At 43.3% G+C, this 8681-nt stretch overlaps 1 pseudogene; it reads right to left on the reverse strand.

Annotated features, from left to right (window-relative positions):
* Positions 1-3224: 3224 nt before the first annotated feature.
* LOC140455107 (E3 ubiquitin-protein ligase TRIM39 pseudogene) lies at positions 3225-3841 on the reverse strand (annotated as a pseudogene).
* Between the last annotated feature and the right edge of the window lie 4840 nt (positions 3842-8681).

Consider the following 8681-nt stretch of genomic DNA (forward strand, 5'->3'; position numbering starts at 1 on the left):
CCAATTGTTTTTCTAACTCTGTGTGTTTCTCTTGAAGAGGTTATTTTAAATTCTCTTGAATTTCATAAAGACTTTCCTCCACTGGTTAGAATATGTTTTCCTCTTGTTCCCTGAGATCTCAGAGTAAACTCTGCTCTTCCTCACTGAGAAACTTGGTGCATTTTAGTGAACTCAGATTTGGTGTGGGTCTGTAGAGTGATCTTCTGTTCCTGTAAATGAAAAGTTTCAAATGTTTTTTCGGCAATGAAAGTAACCAAAAAAAACTGATCAAACTTTGAGAATCAGAGCTGGGAGAGTTTTTCTGAATTTGAGAAATCTTCTCTTTCAGCTGCCGCTCCCTTTCTAGAGCAGCCGATTTCTTCACTGTGAGGGAATCCCACAGGAAGATTTCACCCGATCCCAGAAAAAAACATCAGAAAATAAAAGAAGCGATAGACCATTAAACCGTGATGAAATAATCAGAGGATGGAATCTGTTTCCTTTTACCTTGTAGATTCCAACAGCTTCTTTAATTGAGATAAAGTTGTGAGATTTGTGTTTCCGGGAATCTCTACAAATCAGACAGATCAATTTCTTGTCATAAGATCATAGAAACCCTCAAGCATGGAAGCAGGCCCGACAGCCAATCAAGTCCACCCCGTTCTTCTGAAGAGCAACCAGACCCATCCACCTAGTCTATCTCTGTAACCCTAATGGCTAATCCATCTAACCTGCACATCTCTGGTCACGATGGGAAATTTAGCATGGCCAGCTAACCTAACCCACACATCCTTTGAACACCCAGAGGAAACCCAGACAGACGTGGGGAAAACATGAAAACTCCACATAGAGAGTCACCCAAGGCTAGAATCAGAACCCAGGTCCCTGGTGCTGTGAGGCAGCAGTGCTAACCATTGAGCCACAATGCTGCCCCAGTTTCACAAAACAGATTCAGCACTTCCTTAAAAATCCAAAAGAATTACGGATGCTGGAAATCCAAAACAAAAATAGAAATTATCGTAAAGGCTCAGCAGGTCAAGCAGCAACTAGGAAAAGAAATCAGTGTCAACATTTCAGGTTCAGTGATCCTTCTTCTGAACTCAAGAAAGGTGACTGGATGTGAAACATCAACTCTGATTTCTCTCCACAGAAGCTGCCAGACCTGCTGAGCTTTTACAGCAGTTTCTGTTTTGTTTCAGTTCTTCCTGATGTTCCTCACAGTGAAGTTTAGTTTCGTTCTCTTGCTGTTCCACACAGAAGTTTCAAGCTTTTTTTGGCCAGATCCATTAAAGCCAGATTTATCCTGAGATTACTTTCTGGAAACTCATGTTTACGTTCCGGGCAGGGGTCTGTTTTCTTTCCCCAGTTCTGGGTAATACAACCACCCTCTCCTTCCTGCAAACCCATGAGCATCTGAGAATGAAGACCGAGTAGCAGCATTCTCATCAGAATAAGAATCATCTCGGCCAATCCTGTGAACTGAGACCACTTGAACCACTTTCCCAATTTCTCTCTGAATCTAACACACGTTTTGAAACATTTCTGTATCTGTTGTGTGTGTGTGTTTATATGTGTGCGTCTGTGTGTTGTGTGTGAGGTTTATGAGGGAGTATTATTTAGTGAAGTTTTATTGCAATGCCTCACAATTGTCGACATGCAGTTGGAGTCTATTTAATTGTAATAATCAGTATATTTTGTTAGTTAGAGAAACCTGGTCCACATTTTCAGTCAACATGGGTGTGAGAGTCAGGAAATTTGAGGAACCTGTATATATTTAAGATCGTTAAATTTTATGATGACTCTGGGAATGTCATATTTTGATTTCCAGCATACCACCATGGTGAGGCAGAACAAGGTTGGGGGCTGTTGGATTATTAAATAGATTAGATTAGATTACTTACAGTGTGGAAACAGGCCCTTCGGCCCAACAAGTCCACACCGACCCTCCGAAGAGCAACCCACCCAAACCCATTCCCCTATATTTACCCCTTCACCTAACACTACGGGTAATTTACCAATTCACCTAAACTGCACATTTTTGGACTGTGGGAGGAAACTGGAGCACCCAGAGGAAACCCACGCAGACACAGGGAGAATGTGTAAACTCCATAGAGACAGTTGCCTGAGGTGGGAATTGTACCCGTTTCTCTGGCGCTGTGAGGCTGCAGTGCTAACCATGTGCCACTATGCCGCCCACAATTGGAGATTCAGGTGAGGCATTTGGCAAGAATGCAGATGAAGAAAAACATAGGTTCTCTACTGCATTCAGGACATGGCACAGAAAATGATAAAGGATTGCCTGGAAGTGGCAGAGTTATTCCTATCTTTAGTGAGCTTTCAAGGACCATGTTGATTGACTTGATGGATAAAGGGAAGGTCGTTTGCCAGAGGGAGCTGGGACAAACCGAAAAAGGATTGGAGGATAGGTGGGAAAGAACAATGCTGTGATTGGAAGATTGGTCAGAGACAGCGAGGCTATGATTGGAGGATATGTATGAGAGCACTGTCATTGGTGAATCAGCCAGGGGAGAGAGCTTACGATTGGAGGATCAGTCAGAGGGAGTGAGACTGTGAATGGACAGTCAGAGAGCATGACCAAGAAAGTTCCAGAATGACAATAACCAAGGGCCAGCCCCAGGATCAGGTCAAGATGGTTTTGGGGCCAGAGTGAATCTAAGTGCTGGACACCCCTCATGTTAAAGGTGAATGAACCTGGCGGATGAGGAACTGAAGCCATGGGATGGAAGACAGTTTGAGTGAAGGTGTAAGGTAGCTAATACAGAAACAGATCCTGCATTTTGTGTTTGTGGTTTTGCCCTCAGTACCCAGCAGCAGGGGCGAGGACTGCAGTGTCAAATTGGACTGATCTTTGTACAGCTCATCATCCCCATCTTCTGGCTGAAACTGGCACTACACTTGAATCTCCAGCGACAAAACAGGTCTTTGGAGAATCAGTAACTTCTGTTCCATGCAGCATGGTAGAAAAGTGACATTAAAAATCAAGATTTCCAAACTGCCCGATTCACTGAAAATAACTATTTGTGTATTTCCTGTTACTTATGATGTAAGAAACTTAAAATACCAGAGGAATTTTTTCATTTCCTCAAACACAAAACATGTTTTATTTACAGTCTGATTAGGATTTTACAAAATATAATCAGGAAATTCAAATTCACATTAGGAACCAACCTGTTGTCAATGGCACTTTTTAAACCCCAATCCCTGACCTCTGACCTTTCCCAGGGTCAGCTTATTTTGATGTTAGGGATGAAAAGATTCCAAGACCCTGCGCTTTTCCCAGATCCAGATAGGAATCGGAGCAGATTCTCAGAAAATGGTTTTCATCCCAAGTCCAGAAGAAAGGATAAAGTTTCCCAGTGAATTTATTCCCAGTGAAGGTGTGGAGATGGGACTTGGTGTCTGCGTTGTAAAATGAAACTGTCCCAGATTCATAACTGAGATAAACTCCCACCTTCCTGGGGATCTGATTGACACGGAGAGGAGTTCGAGGGGAACAGTTCATATAAAGCTGATTCCCATCCTGTCCAAGGATCCAGAACCCAGTTTGCGGGATCAAGCTAACCCGTCTCATCCTCTCCACAGATTCTAAGACTACTCCCAGAATCCAGTCCTGATTCCCTCCCACCTCCACCTCCCAGTAATGTCTCCCCGATGTGAATCCCTCTGATCCCAGGGCACAGGGACGGTCTGTAAACCTCTGCTTGGTGTCAGGGAGTCTCCTCCGGGTCCCGGTCCATCTCAAAATCTTCAGATCCTCAGACACTTCAAGTCAGGGACTCACTGTTTCCTCATCCAGGATCACAGATACTAGGAGATAAAAACAGAAGTGCAGAGAGTCCATGGATATAAGACAGAGAGAGAGAGAGAGAGAGGAAGAGAGAGAGAGAGAGAGAGAGAGAATGTGTGTGTGTGTGTGTGTGTGTGTGTGTGTGTGTGTACATACGTACACCTCTGCATGGAGAGGAATGTCTGTAGGGTTATGTATATGTATGGGGGATGTATTTGTGGGGATCTTACATGCATGTGGGAGGATGGCCTTGTGTTTATGGGGGAAATGTGTGCATGGAGGAGATACTTGAATGGTAGTCAAGGAGATGTCTGTGTATGGGTGGATGTGCATGAGTCAGTGGGTGGATGTGTGGCTGTCGAGAAGTCGATGTGTGAGTGGAGATGTGAGGATGGAAGGAATCTGAGTACATGTGTGAGCAAGGTGGGGAGATGTGTGGGGTAAAGGCATGTTTGAGGGTGTTATATATGTCTGGGGGAAGAGAACATGTGTCTGTGAGAAATGTGTATCGCCTCTTTACGTACATAAAAAAAGGAAGAGAGAAGCAAAGTCAACTCAGGCCACTTAGAGAATGAAGATGAGGAAATAATAACATTGAATCAAGAAATGGCAGAGGCTTGAATATAACTTGGAATCAGTCTTCACTAATATTATCCCAAAATTACAAATTATGTAGGGGAGAAACAAGGAGAGAAAAAAAATTCATCAACTACCACTCGACAAAAAAGTGCTCGGAGACAAATGGGGCTAAAGTCTGATAAATCCCCTCACTGTGGTGAGTTGTATATTCAAATACAGGTACACAATCCTTTCTCCAAAATCCTTGGGGCCAGTTGCTTTTCAAAATTCGGAATTTTTCAGATTTCGGAATAAATGACATTTTCACAGTGAAATGAAAACACTATTACCTAACAGCAGATGCAGGTGTGAATAGTATGGGCGCTGAGACATAATTCATGCCTGCCAGTGCTGGGCCACGCCACCAAGTCACATCAGAGTGAGGTGGTTCGACTGGGTGTGGAGATGGGTCACCTGTTCACTCGCCAAAATGACGCTCCACACTTCATGAAAAAAATTCAGATTTTGGAATTTCGGATAAAGAATTGTGTGCCTGTATTAAAGGAGGTAACTACAAAATTGATGCATTGTGCATAATCATCCAGGTATCCTAGATTCTGGAAAAGTCCCAGATGATTGGAAACTGATACTGTAACAGTTTAAAAAGGAAGTTGGGATAAAAGAGGTAATTATATGCCAATTGGGTCAGCATCTGTTTTTGGGAAAATGTTAAAGTCTATTATAGAGATGTAACAGCAAAGTGTACATAAAATGATCAAAAATCATGCCTAACAAATTTACTAGAATTTTTAAAAGAAGTAATATGCAATAAAGATAAAGGGAAAACAGTGGATGTAACATTATTTTGATATTCAGATGGCATTTGATAAGGTGCCATACATCAGGCTACTTAATAAGAGACCATGTATTGGAGGTGATATATTAACATGGATTGATGATTAGCTAACTAATAGAAGACAGGGAGTTGTGATTGTGGGGGCATTTTCAGGATTGCAACCTGGAACAGGGTTCCACAGGGATCATCGCTGGGTCACATTTATTAACTGTATGTATCAATGACTTGGATGAGGAAAGTGAATGGACTAAAGCCAAGTCTAAGGATGACAACTGAACAGGTGGGAAGGCAAGTGATGAGTGTAGTGACTGTATTGAGGTTAGTCAGGTGACCCTCATCGACTGTGAGTTCTCTGATTGGGGATTTAAATCTGGTCCAATCGGGGAGCCCTGGCTGACAGATAACAACAGGAGTATTAGATATTCTGATGCTCTGAGGGAACTGTCTCAGTGTCAAGGACATTCCATGTGCAAATAAAGGGTGACTTGCTCACGGGATACTAGTCTCTGTGGAGTTATTTCAGTGGCAACGAGAGTAAAACATGCTCCTGAAGAAATTCACTCACAACAATTGTCTTTGAATTGGAGTAAGCATGTCTAGCATCATGTCAATATTTGGGAAGCTTGACTCATTTGATTCTGCCATCAAAGACTGGGTGCAGTATGGGGAAAGAATGTTTTTACACACAGATGACATTGGAGTAGATGAAAAGCAATGAGAAATTTCCCTGATAGCTTGTGGACCTGCAGTTTTTTCTGTAATTAGGAGCTTAACTTTCCCTGAAACACTCGATAATAAAACCTTTCAAGAGTTGACAGATTTGCCACCTGGAAGTTTCCTCCAATTTTGAGAAGATACTGTTTTTACTCGGCTATTCAAGAACCGGGGAATCCTTATCAGGAATTTTGACAAGATTAAGACTAGTAGAGGCATGTGACTTTGGTTTAACTCTGAAGAGGCTGCTCAGAGCAGATTTAGTGTGTGGGATTAATAATGTAACCATACAAAAGTGCCTAATAGCTGAAGCACAACTCTCCCTAGTCCGACTAAGCTTGGGAACACCACTGCAGTGAAGGCAATTGCCGAGCCTCACTCAGGACATATTCTCAACAGAGGGTCCTTCGGTCAGCCCAAGGCAAAATCCAAAAACAAAACCAAGCCTCAGTTCAAATTCTCTTCATGATTCGGGCTGGCAAACCATTGTAGTTGCTGCTCATACGCGGACTCTAGACAACAAAAGGGTCCAACTAAACCTAAATTCCATAAGAGAATATATCGCCCGGTATCCAGGAGATTGCCCACTTTGGATAGTCCACCTGCATCTGGTTTAGAACAGTCAAATTGCTTAGCAACAAACAAATCGGAACCAATCAAAATAAATGACTGGTTACATGGTCACCTGGTTGTTATTGAGGTTGATAAGGATGGTACAATTTCAATGATCGCACAACCAGTTATTAACAATTTTCACCTTGGACTTAATTTTGCACGAGACATCAACTAGATCCCTATATCGGGGAACCTTTCCAGATTAAGGGGACAATTTTGGTTCCAGGGTCTTGTGAGAAGCAGCTGGTTCAGTTCCCACTGACTGTAGTAAAAGAGTCAGGCCCAAGCTGGGTGGGGTAGAATTGGTTGAGAAAGATTCACGGAGACTGGCTCAACATTTCTCGATTAGTAAATGGCAGCCTGAATGAAGTCCTAATGTCGAGCTGGACATTTTTAGGGAAGGTTTAGGGAACTACCAAAGGACACAGGGCCACCTTGCATGTTGACCAGGAAGCAATTCTGCAAGGGTCACTCAGAGCCATTTGCTTTATGGGCAAACATAGATGGAGAAATCAGAAAGCTGGAAAGTGAAGGAGCTACCAAACCAGTCCAGTTTGTGGAATGGACAGCACCGGTCGGACTGATTGTGAAGCCCAATGGGTCGGTTTGCCTTTGTGGGGATTTGAAACAAACAACAAACCGCGGTTCACAGCTGGATAAATCCCCAATTCATCGCACAGAGGATTTATGCACAAAGCTGGAGGGGAGGTGGGCTGTCCTTCACAAAACCAGACATGAGTCATGCATTCCTGCAATTGTAGCTCAAAATGGTTCCCAGAAATATGCTACAATTAATACCCATAACAATTTCCCAGAACACGAGTCTGCCATTTGAGGTATCATCAGCCTGTGTAATTTTTCTATGGACAACAGAGAACAATTTACAAGGTCTACCTCAGGTTGCCATTTATTTAGATGATGTGCTAACAACAGGGAAGACCAATAAGGAGCACTGAGAGAACTTGGACACAGTCCTTGAATGTTTCTCCCAGGTGGGCGTACGCCTTAGAAGGGAAAATGTGTGTTTCGAGCTCCCTAAGTGACCTACTTGAGCTACAGAGACGAGAAGACTGGGTTACACCGACTGGAAGATAAAGTGAGGGCGATCAAAAGTGCCCTTGCTCCCATGTCTGTACCTGAACTGAGGGCTTTCCTTGGGCTGGTGAATTATTATGGAAAGTTCATCCATAATCTGGCCTCCATCCTGGCACTTTTGCATCAACTCCAAAAAAAGGATCTGCCTTGGAAATGTTTGCATCGCGAAGCCATTGTTGTTTCTTCACTTCCCTGAAAGCTCTCACCCTCAAAGGTGAAAGGCACACAATCATCTCAAGTGAGATCTGGTATTGTTAGTGATATTTCCCCGGATGGTCTCGGGGTAGTTTTAGCTCATGGTTGGCCCAATGGAGAGGAACACCCAATAGTGTATGCATCCAGGACTTCGGCTAATGCAGAGCGTAAATAAGCCCAGATATGAGAAGGAAGGTTCGATGGCCATATTTGGACTCAAGAAGTTCCAGCTATACCTTTCTGGACTTGGATTTGTAATCATAATGGATCACAGAACCCTGCTAGGTCTACTTAAAGAGGACAAGGCAATGCAGCCCATACCTTCAGGCTGAATTCAGCAGTGGGCTCTAATATTACGTCCATACAATTACAAGTTGAAACACTGTCTGGGAGGCCAGGGAGCAAATGTGGATGCATTGAGCTGCTTCCCACTGGCAGATATACATCCAGTGGTACTGCCACTGCATGAGTCCAAAATGGTTTCAAATTTCCAGTCACAGCTGACAATATCAGACATTGGATGCAGAAAGATCTGGTCCTGGCAAAACTGAAACAGCTGGTGGTGATGGGGGAAACCAAAGGGCCATCATACCCAGCACTAAAACCTTTCTGTATCCGGAGAGATCAGATCACAGTAGAAAATGGCATATTATTATGGGAAGCAAGAGTAAATATCCTGTGTGAAGGTTGTCACCAAATCCCGGCTGAACTTTACTAGGCTCTTCCAGGGCTTTACAATATGAAAATGTTGGCGAGACTTTTTGTGTCTGGTGGCCAGTATTGTATGCATTGATGGGCCAGTGCCCAGAGTGCCAACAAGGACACAACATTCTTGGGAATGACCAGGTAAACCATGGACTC

This window comes from Chiloscyllium punctatum, chromosome 30, assembly GCF_047496795.1.
Source record: "Chiloscyllium punctatum isolate Juve2018m chromosome 30, sChiPun1.3, whole genome shotgun sequence".
NCBI classification, from domain to species: Eukaryota; Metazoa; Chordata; class Chondrichthyes; order Orectolobiformes; family Hemiscylliidae; genus Chiloscyllium; species Chiloscyllium punctatum.